This window comes from Coffea eugenioides, unplaced genomic scaffold, assembly GCF_003713205.1.
Source record: "Coffea eugenioides isolate CCC68of unplaced genomic scaffold, Ceug_1.0 ScVebR1_3598;HRSCAF=5059, whole genome shotgun sequence".
Taxonomy (NCBI): Eukaryota; Viridiplantae; Streptophyta; class Magnoliopsida; order Gentianales; family Rubiaceae; genus Coffea; species Coffea eugenioides.
Genome location: NW_020864190.1, coordinates 490697 through 502899, shown reverse-complemented (window position 1 = coordinate 502899; position 12203 = coordinate 490697).

The following is a 12203-nucleotide window of genomic DNA, read 5'->3' as shown; positions in this document are numbered from 1 at the left end:
AAGCTCGGGAAATTGAACTGGCTTTAGAGCCACCCATATCCTACCATTGTGATGTTACCTTTCTGTTGTTTGTGACAGCCCCACCTTCACCTAAGGCGAACCAAAGGGTTCGGCGGACCACCTGCCTAGCTCTCGCCAGGACTCAGTCATTCACCTCAGATAAAATCGAAACAAAACCACAAGGCAAAGTATAATAATGATTCCAAGCTTAGAACATATACTTAGACATTTCTATCTCAAAAGGAATTACAAAATCAAATGTACAAAAGTTCTCAATTCTTCATACCTCCAACCCTTGCCAAATGCTAGGGCGAGAACCATTACAAAAGAATCAAAAGAACTAGACTAGGCTAGTCTATACAGAGCTCTCGTCCTTGCTCGCATTCCCCTGTTAAGGAAAACAAAACTAATGGGATGAGTTAAAAGCTCAGTGAGGTTCCGAACACATAATCAAACAATAAATTCAATACATTAACCATCAATAATCAATAAGTCAAGAAACATTTACAATGGAAAGCAATACTAACACATTCATTAAAAGGATACGTGCTCACAAGGAGCCATTCCTTCATTCATTCGTTCATTCTCCTTTCATTCCCTTATTCCTCCAATCATTTGAAAATGCATTTCAATAAGCAAAATCCTCGTTCGTTCATTCATTTCATTCACCCCCTCCTGGACGTTGGCCAGGCTCCACCGGACAACAAGGTAATACTCGAGTATACCAAATATTCACCCAGGGTCACAATATCGCCCGACCGGGTCCGCTTCTGGCTCGAATCGATCGGTAACGAAGGGCAGGGCCCAGTTCAGCCAAAAGGCTTACATCCATGTACATGTAACGTTTCAATCATTAAATCATTAAAAATTTCACATTTCGTTTAGGTCAAGTGCTATAAAGTACACACTCGCCTAGAAAACTCGTTTTGGAAATCCTTGAAAGTACTTAACACATTGTCAAACAATAACACAAGCCATGAAGTCAAGGAAAATATAACAAACGAGGAACACTCACCTATTTACGCAAAATAACGTCCAAAATATCCTTCCGGATAACACCCTCAATCACCAAGGTATCCTAATATTATCAAACGAACACATTATGCTTCAACCATCAAAGATGTAAGTGAGTTAAAGAAAAGTCGAATACGTACTAGTACAAAGTATAAATATGGTTTTGGTAGTGAAAAGAGTACATTGAAACCAAAGGACATAAGTAAAATATTTGTAAAACTTAGACTCACTTGTAAAACTTTAAAATCCCTATTTGAGTCGAAGTGGCAAAGAAAACATAAATAACCTAGATGGTTCATGTGGTATTCGCTCTCAAGCCTTACTCAAGTCGCAAGTATATCGACCTAGTTCTCAAGCGTAAATTTGGGCAGCACGCCCTTTGTATTTACCTATTTTCCAGCCATTTATGGCTTCATTCTTTTCCTCAATCAAACCCAAAGTCATATACAAAATCATCTCATTTCAATAGCCATTCCATAGGCTCCATGTCATACAAGTACAAAATCAAGCTAGGAGCATGTGCGGAAATGAAGGTTGAGTCAAGAAACAAAAGACAGATTTGACGTTGTTTTGCGTAACGAACACAGCCGAAGCTACGCTTATCAGATTGGGGTGAAATTTATACCATTGCGAATCTAAGATAAAGACCTAAAACTTTGATGAAGACCACTCAGTCCAGTTAGTAGTGTATCTAAGTCAAAATCTCAAATAACAGAACTAGAATCTCACATTCGGGCTTGTTAACCGCCTTATACGTAAATGACAATAACTCAGGTTACCGAAGTCCAAACGAGATGATTCTAGGGGTATTGGAAATCTAAGACATAGCACTAAAAATTTCATGTTTTGGCCAAAAGCTAATTCAGTACACATCAGGGTGAACAGACACGGTTAGTGTTGTGAAATATCAAAATTGTCCACTGGACTAAACCTATGAGAGTCAGGGGTATTTTTGTCTTTTCACAGGATACTTTGCTCCGATTGAGTTGAAATTTTTCAGGAGACTGTAAAACATCATTCTATACAACTTTTATGTTTTATGGTAAGCCTAATTCAGCCTCTAACATCAAGAACTGGATCCGGGCAAAACTGAAGCTTGAATTTCCAGAAATCTGGACTTTTGTTATAGTCAAGCTATAATTCACATTTTTACCTTAAAATTACCACTACTTTCTCCTTTACAAGATTATCTACCATATGTATACACCATATAACACCTAACCACAAGAAATATGAGTGAATAAATCAAAACCCTAACTCAATATTCCTCCCTCCAATCATCAAAACCATTTGAAACAAGCATCACAAGCACAACTCTAACATTAATACCCAACTTAATCATGATTAATGGAGAAAGAAAGAGTGATCAGCCATTATACCTCAAGACAAGACCTTGCAAGAGTGATCCTCCATTACTCCTTGAAATTTTTGGTTCCTTAAGCTTCCCAAACTTCCAAACTAATGATTAATCGGTTTAGTTTTTCTTGTTTGCACTCAAAAGGTTTGATTCAAGGTTGAAAATTGAAAACTCTATTCATTCTTCTCCCTCTCCTTGCTCTCGGCCAAACCAGAAAAAATGATAAAGAATGAGCTCAAATGAAAGATAAGAAGGCAAGACAAAAGGGTTTGGTCAAAGGGCCATAGATGGCCAACAAGTGGCACCACCAAAATCCATCCAAAATGTTTTTCTTTTCCTTGCATTTTGAGTCAACATTTTCGGCTATAAGGGCTGAGGATAAGGGAGATATTTTGTAACAATATCAAGGGTATGTGGTGGTAGGGAAGTGGTAGTCAAGTGGTGTGTTCAATCGATAGTGAATGTTACCCGTCAGTTCTAGCCGTTTTTCCTTAAATCGCATATACTAGGGTTTTATCTTCTAATTCACTAACTTATTATTATCACTTCTAATCACACACTTAATATCATCTACTAACTCACTCTTAATCACCACATTTATCGCACTAGCGGGCCCCACATCGATAATGCGTTTCAAATTTAACGTCCACTAACTCATACTAGAAAAATGAATTTAAAACTGTACTTGCTTGTAAAAATGCATAGAAATTTTAATATTTCCAACGAAAGTATAAAATGTAGGCAAAGAAATAAAATAATCCTAGTTCAATTGCCGCGTTCAACCGTACTTCCAACACATACACGTATATACATATCGTTCACCCAAATACACGTAATATCAAAACCTTCCTTTGTTGAAAACAAATGGTTAACACATTTTCACTTCACAAGGGGAAGTGAGAATAAACAAAAGGCTAAGAAAATGTGAAAGTTTTAGGGTTCTCACACTTTCTCCCCCTTAAAGAATTTTCGTCCTCAAAATTTTCCTATCACAATCTAAAGTAACCAATGGCTTTTACCTTCTACGTCTCGGAAGAAACGAGGATCTTCATTCCAGTCCCTTCTCCATTTGACGGTCCAGGGTCGGTCTCGGTTGGTTGCTGGGTTCCTTTCTTTTCACGCAATTGAACCGGGCAATTAGCAATTCGATGCTTGGCGCTCCCACAGCGCAGACATCTTCCCCTCTTTTTCCAACAACCTACCTCCAGATGGTTGGCTTTTCTACAATAGCCACAAAATGGGAAAGGGATTGAGGTTTGATCTCCTTGTGAGACACCTCTCAGTGATCCTTCTCCACTTGGGTTTCCTCCCGGAGTATCCTCCCTAAGCGTCTCCAAAATTTTCACACCACCCGCTCCACGACCCATCTTAGCGAATGGCCTACCCCGCTCACCCTGTTCTGGCCTTTGACGTTTATGAGGTACACCCCTTTTCTTTGCAGGAAAGAGCTTCACTTGTGGCCTGGCAATTTCTGTCCTTTGACCTTTCTCCGCAACCCCCATAGAAGTAGTGCTTTGTGCCATTGCTAAGGCCTCCTCGGAAAGCCCTTCGTATTTCCTTTTTAGCTCCATGTTTTTGTGTAAGAGCTCAATTTTCTCCGAATACTCGTGCTTCCATCGCCCTTCCCAGTACTCGGCTAATCTCCTTTGGACCTCTATTTCGTCTCGAAGAACCGCGATTTCTTTATACATATCAACCCAATGTGCCATCTCACGGAGTCGCTGGAACTCAGATGATAGCCTGCCGGGTAAAACAATGGGTCATAATAAATTCCTAAGTACAAGTAGCACTCTCGGTCCTTGTCTTTGTTTAGCTGTTGTTTCCCTTTCTTCTATTGGCTCTTGGGCTCGCTTACTCCCCCGGCCACGACTACGTCTTCCCTCCATATTATTTTCCCCCTCTCTCTTTTCTTTTTTTTTTTTCCAAAAGGTACTTTAATAAGCAAATGAAGTAAATTGACTAAAATAGCAAGATCTAACGTACCAAATACACAGAGAAACATATACACAAAGAGACATATTGTGAGGACTTGCAAATTCCTTATATTTTTCTCAAAAATGGCCTTTTATTTGGAAATTATTCATTTATTATAGCCCTACTACCAATCATTCCACAATAAGTGCAAATAAACCTAGAAAGTAGGGTTTCACTTTTCGTTTTCAAGTCGCAGCAAGTTAGGGTTTTCACGTGTATCCGTAGTGTAATTATCCGGTACGGAACGAGAATCAAATTTGGTGCTTAAGAGTGACTTTTGGGTGAGAAATAATATGTGATTAGAAACAATGATAAAAAGTTAGTGAATAGGAAGTAAAAACCCTAGTACGTGTGATTTAAGGAAAAACGTTGCAAACCGACGGGTACCGTGCACTACCGATTGAACACACCGTTTGATAACCACTTTCTTACCATACAAGCTCATTAATATTTGAGCAAAATATCTCCTTATTTCCAGCTGGCTTTGACCAAAATTTAGGGCTAAAAATTGCAAGGAAAAGAAAAAAAATGAGTGGAATTGGTGAGGACACTTGTCGGCCACCTAAGGGCCTTGACCAAGACAACTTGTCTTGCCTTCTTATCACCTTGGGCTACCTTTCTTCCTCATTTTTTCTGCTGTTTGGCCGACAGAGAGAGAGAGAGAGAAAAACCCAAGGGAGAGCTTCACCATTTTATCTTGAAATTGAATCATCCAAGTAAGGAAACAAAATTCTAAACCGATTAATTTGTGAGTTGTAACTTTGGGAAGCTAGGGGAACCAAAAATTTCAAGAGGAGGTGAAGTATTACTCTTGCAAGCTTCTTTTGTTGAGGTATAAGGTCTAACCATGGCTTTGGTCCTTTTATTTTTGCTTAAGTTGTTATATAACTCATATTTTGGTTAGATTAGTAGTTATCCAAGTTATTGGGATGAATTTGAGGTGATGAATGTAAGTTAGGGTTTGATGATTTTCTGCCTAAGCTTGTTGTATGGATAATATATGTTGTATCTAAGCTTATATAAGTGATTGTGGTAGTGATTGAAGCAAGAAATGAAGAAAGTTTCCTTTGAAACCGTAAAATTCCAGATTTCTGGAAAATTTGACTTCAGTTCTGTCCGGTTTCAGTACACTATGTTAGAGGCCGAATTAGGCTTAGCATAAAACATAAAAGTTGTATAGAATATGTTTTATAGTTGCCTACAAAAGTTCAGCTCAATCGGAGCAACGTAGCCTGTGAAAAGACCAAAATACCCTCGCTGCCCTAGGATGTTTCCAGTGATCCGTTTTAGACAGTTCATCTAGTTGACCGTGTCTATTCACTATGATCCGTGCTGATTTAGCCATTTTCCAAAACATGAAAGTTTTAGTACTCTGTCTTATCTTTTTAACGCTCCAAGAACGCCTTAAACGGACTTTGGTAGCCTGAGATATGGCCATTTAAATGTAGTATGGTTAACTAGCTGGTTAGTTGGAAGTTGGTTCTGTGAATTGGGAATTTGACTGGGTTACACTGGAAATTGGACTAAGTGATCTTCATGAAAGTTGTAGGCCTTTGTCTTAGCTTCAAAATGGTATATAGTTACACCCCAATCCGATAAGCGTAGCATCGGATGTGTCCATTACAAAAATCCGTCAAATCTGTCTCTTGTTAAATTTCATTTCCGCACTTGTTATTAGTTTGATTTTTGTCCTTGTATTGTCTTGAGCCTACTGAACGGCTATTGAAATTAGATTGTTGTGTGTGTACCTTTGGGTTTGAATGAGGAAAATAATGAAGCCATAAATGGCTGGAAATAGGAAAATACAAAGGGCATGCTGCCCAAATTTACGCTCGAGGACTAGAGAAATACACTTGCGACTTGGGTAAAGTTGATCAATGACTATCACCTGAACCATCTAGGACATTTGCTACTTTGGTTATCGAGGGTTATACGTTAGAACCTAGCCGAACTTGTACCCTTAGGAAAAGCGGTAATAATCACTATAAATCCGTTTTCCTTGCACTTTCGACTCAAAAGTTATTTCCAAGTATACATCTTACAAAATTTTTCAGTTTGAAAAGCGAGCAACCGTTTCACGACTATTCTCCAAGTGAATTTCAGTTTCTTGATTCTTATTGAACGACACGTCTAAGTTTCGAAACTTTAGTCGACTTTCAAAGCTCTTAAATCAAGTTTTATCGCAGATTTGGACTCCAAACCCGGAGTACCACCCCGACGCGAACACTAGAGGCACTACTTTTGGTGAGTGCTTCCAAATATCTAATTGAATTTGATATTTGTGATTTCTCTTTGACAAATGTGATTACATGATATATAAGTGATTTGACAGGGTAAGGGTGTACTTTATCGCACTTGCCCTAATGAGACTTGTACTTGTTCATCAATTTCAATTGACTTGCTTTACATGTGTATGAATTATATCTTGCCTGGAATTCCAGAAACCCTGTGGCTAGTTAATCGAGTCGAGCCGGCAAGGGCCTGGTCGATTAGATAACAAACTCTGGGTAACTAGTAATGTCGAGTAGAGTGTTATCTCCTCGGCTAATCGGTATACTCGAGTATTACCACCCGTGTTTCATGTGGCATGCGGGCCCGGATAAGGGGGTTGATCGGTGGACGGAGACTGGCGTGAAGTGGGGTTTTCTTTCTAGACTAGTTATTACTTTAAAGTTGACGGAGTGTCAACTACCAATCGATCAAGTTGGGATGGAGCCGAGACATGAGCCACTGTATGCTTACATGTGAATATGATCCATATATTCTTGATTACCTGAAGTATTATCTCTTTGATTGGACTTGTTTGCTCGCTATTTCACTATTACACTGTTATTATTTTGTTTGATGGCCAATTTGATATTTGGAACTTCACTGAGCTTTGGCTCACACCGTTAGTTTTGTTTTCCTTACAGGAGTACGAGCGAGGCGTGAGACGTGTAAAGACTAGCGTAGTCTAGTTGTTTTGACTTTTGACTTGTACTCGCGCTATTCCTCGAATTGAATGTTTTGTATTTGGATTGTATACACTTTGAACCAGTTTGGGTATAGTGAGGCTTTGTATCTTGATTGTGCATCAATGTAAATTATAAGCTTCAATTGTGATGTTATTTATGGTCCTTGAATGTATGCACGTGATTCGAGTGAGTGAGTCCTGGCGAGAGCTGGGCAGGCGGTCCGTCGAACCCTTTGGTACGCTTTAGGGGGAGGTGGGGTCATCACAGGTGGTATCAGAGCTTAGGGGTGAATTGATCCGAATAGATTGAGTGCTTGATATGATAGGCTAGGGTTTTATCCTTGAGTTTAGCCTTTAGCCTTGTTTTCTACGTCTCCTGTACTTACTTTTGCAATGTTACTTGCAAATCTAGGTGATGGCGGGTACTGAAGCCTCTGGGAATGCTGGGCCGTCTCAGCCCGTGCCTACTGATGTACCTACTGACATACCTACTGACGCTCCTACTGACGAGCCACATCTGGAGGGGCCCGTCTGTAGCGTGATCACGTACTAGGAGAGCCCCGGTGGGCCAGTGCAGCGGTGGTCCCCAGCGCGCAAGATCCGACGCTGCGACTGCTGGAAGACCTACTCCTACCCTGATCGAGTAGTGCTCGCGGTGGACGACGAGCGGAGATGATTGGATAGCACCAATCGTAGGTGCTATTCGGAGATAGAGCGTCTCCAGGCTACTCTCCGAGACCAGGGAGCCCGGATCCGAGAGCTGGAGGCCTCGGTTTTGGAGGAGCAGCAGCGGACTGATGCTTTCCGCGAGCAGGCTCAGGCGACGACTGGACGTCTTATGCAAGTAGTTGAGGACATACGAGACCGGACCGGCCATATCCTGATCGAGTGCGAGGCACTTGTAGATGATGTGATACAGGACTTGGCCGAGGAGGGTCAAGTGCCTGTAGCTCCTGAGGTTTCTGGTGCTCCTGAGGAGGATCCGGATGAGGATCCTGAGGAGGACCCGAGTGCATCCTCAGAGTCTGTTGGATCGGCGTCTAGCCAGACGACTTGTTAGGATCGAGGGTTGAGGAGACTTTTGTGGGGTAGTTAGGAACATAGTTGGACGACACGTTTTCTTTTGTTTTTGACTTTGACGTGTCACGATGGATGTAAATAGGGTTTCTTTTGTTCTATGTTCCTTGGCTAGTATAGCCTTTGACTTGCCTAGGTTGGCATGTATATGTGACTTGTTTGCTATGTATATAAAGTACTTGTTTATTATGTGTTTTATTGCCTCTATTTATCCTTTTGTAACGTATGATACGAGCCATACCTTACTTTGTTTATATGTCCATAGTTGGTTAAATCCAAAACATGGAGGGTAGAAGAAGTCAAGCCAGGGGAACTAACCGAGAACGCGGTCCTAGTCGAGGCCGTGGGGGTAGACAAGCACAAGAACCGGTGCAAGAACCGAGGGATGAGAGAGAGTCAACGATTGAGCCACAACCTGAACCCCAGGCTGCAGGGGGAGATCAACTGGCGACTGCCATCCAGTAAATGACCAATATTCTGGCCCGTTTAGTGGAACAACAGGGTCAAGCCCCTGTAAATCAACATAGGGACCCCGAAAATGGGCAAGATAGGGCCTTAGAGAGATTTCAAAAGTTCTCTCCACCCAAGTTCTTAGGAGGACCAGACCCGGACGGAACCGAGAAATGGCTAGTGGCTATGATTAACATCTTTGCCGCTTTAAACTATACAGAGGAGAGGCAAGTACAATTCACTGTTTTCCGGTTTGAAGGTCCAGCTAGGGCTTGGTGGAATGTAATTAGGGCTAAGTGGGAGAGAGAAGGAACTGCATGGACCGGTTAAACTTTGTACGGGAGTTTAACGAGAAATACCTTCCGCCTATTGTGACCGCCCCACCTCCCCCTAAGGCGAACCAGAGGGTTCGGCGGGCCGCCTGCCCAGCTCTCGCCGGGACTCAGTCGCTCACTACAGTCCTCAAACAAATATAAGATAAAACTCAAATATTACATCAAATTTTCCAATAATTACATATCAAAAGCGAAGCGTCCACGCTTCCGTTGCGCCACTCTGATCCTTGATACCAACCATTCATACGGAGAACTTTAATACAAACGTTTCCTTCGCCTCGAGCCCTGTGGAGGGGAATAAAACATTTTTTGGGTGAGTTAGAAGCTCAGCCAGTAACCAGTAAAATCAGTAATCAAATATATTTCACAATATTGCATTTCGATCCTTTCGATGATGTCATGATTCAAAGAACAAATGTCCGTTTATTGCTCTCGTGAGCCAGTGAAGTCATAGCACTTGAACACCCAACGCTCAAATAGATCATTTAACATTAACATTAACATTAACATTCAGAGGGAGCCCCTTTTTGAGCTCCGGAGCCATTTGCTCCAAGTAAACAGAGGTGGAGACGTTGGTGTCCAGCACAAGACTCCCCAAGAACTCATTGAAGCCAAACTCATATCATGAATTCACATGCAAGCACATATGAGATGCAGTCGAGTAAATAATGCAAGAAACATTTCATAAGAAGCTTTAACAATAGTTTGGGGTCACTCACCTCCATGGTACAAGAACCATCCATCATATATCATTGCCTTGCTCAAATCCAAGTCTTAGTTCACAAACTCAATGCAAACAAGTCCTTTCAAAATTCGGACAGCACTTCCTCTTATCTTTCTTTACTTTTCCAGCCGTCAAGGCTTCATTATTTCCTCATTCCAACCCAAAGGTACACACACAAACAACAAGTTCATTCAATAGCCATTCACCAAGCTCCAAGTAGCTAGTACAAGTCAAGCTAGGGAAAAGTCCGGAAATGAAAGTTAAGCTCAAAACCAGAAAAACAGGTTTTGACGTCATTTTGCGGTAATGGCACCAAAGGCGCTACGATTGTCGGATGAAGGTGCAAGATACACAGTTTTGAAGCTAAAAGACAGGGATACAACATTGCAGAAGGTCACTCAACCCAGTTTCGAGTGTAACCAGGTCAAAAATGCAAGATACCATACCAGAATCACAAAAACAGATTCACAGAACACATTCTAGCGGAAACATCATAAAGCAGGCTATCCAAGTCCAAATCCATAAATTCCAAAACCAGATGAAAGCTAAGAAACAGGGATAAATTTCGTCAGAAGACCTCAACAACCAATTCGGAAGAAATTCCAGCCAAAACAACCAATTACAGGCGCAATTCTTACATTCGGGTAAAACCAGGACAGCAATAGTAATTTCGACTTTTCTCATTCTACACTACTCTGATTGACCTGAAATTTTGTAGGTACCTCTAAAATGTCATTCCCTACAAGTTTCATGTTTTAAGTCAAGGCCAATTCGGCCTCTATCTATGAGCTATAAATTCGGGCAGAATGTATTCATCATAACCCAAACTTTCCAAAATTTCTTCCAAAACAGAAATTGGTTGCAATTTAGCACTTTTTCCACCTCATAGAGTCCTTAAATATCATTTCCAATCATCATATATAACCACACAACCATATCCATATGAAAACAGAAAAATCCCCAATAATTATAAAACTTCACCAATTCAACCAAAACCAAGATATAATCCATAAAAGTGCATCTTATACCACCACCAATCATGAATTGAACATCATTAGAGGAAGGAAAGTGGTTCTTCACAACTCACCTTAGCAATACAAGAGATAGAGCAATTAGTCACCTTAGCTTTCCAAACAACTTCACAACCAAGCTCAATTCCACCAAACTAAGAGGTTTTATGGAGTAATTGGAAGATTAATCGGTTTAATTGAAAGATTGGGAAAGATTAGAGACTAGAAAATTGAGAGCTTTTCTTCCCTTTTTTGAGCAAGAGAATTCGGCCAAGAAGCTTGCAAAATGAAGAGATTTTTGGCCAATTTTAATTAAATGGTAAAGTTATGAATAGTAGTCAAACTCAAGACTTAATCTTATGGTGACACTTGTCACCTTTAGGTTTAAAACTTATCTTTTTGTCTCTCCAATACAAATATCTTAACACTTTGTAAAATAATATCACTTAATACAAAATTCCAACAAGTTGTAAAAAATATAATGCATTTACCGCACTAGCGGGTCCCACGTCCAAAATACGCTCTTAATTTCTCAAAAACTAACCGATACTAGAAAAATCATTTTAAAACTATCTTTGCTCATAAAATTTATCTGGAGAATTTTTCTAATAAAAAAAATGTAGAAAAGGCGGGCGATTAAAAAAAAAATAAACCCTAGAAAATTAGAAAATTTCTGGGTTCTCACACTTATACTTTTCGGGGCGTCAAACCTATCGTCCAGGAGAAGAGAGAGGACAATTTTGTTAAGCTCCGACAGGGAACCTCTAGTGTAACTGAGTATGAGACTCAGTTTATGAAATTGTCAAAATTTGCTCCTGAGCTGATCGCTACGGAGCATCAAAGAGTACGGAGATTCGTGCAAGGGCTCAATGTGGAGATACAGGAGGCCTTGGCGGCAGCCCAAATTAATACGTTTACGGAGGTGTTGGAAAAGGCCCAACGGATAGAGACTGCCAGGGCACATGTGAGAAATTTCCACGCTAAACGGAAAGGGGTACCTAGTGGAGGCCCTGGAGATGGACGGTTTTCGAGTGCGCCGAGGGGAGGTGCTCCGAGAGGAGGTGCCCAGGGGGGAGGCCAAAGTGGTAAGGGGCAAGGTAGAGGAATTCCATAGGGAGGCCAGACCTCCACTCCCCGAGTAACATGCGGATATTGTGGGAAACCGAACCATACGGAGGATGAGTGCTGGAGAAAGGCTCGGAAGTGCCTAAGGCGTGGAAGTATGGAGCACCAGATAGTCAACTGCCGTTGATCAGTGATACTCAGTCGACTGCCAGGTCAAACCCAAAGTCGACCAATGTCGGAGGGA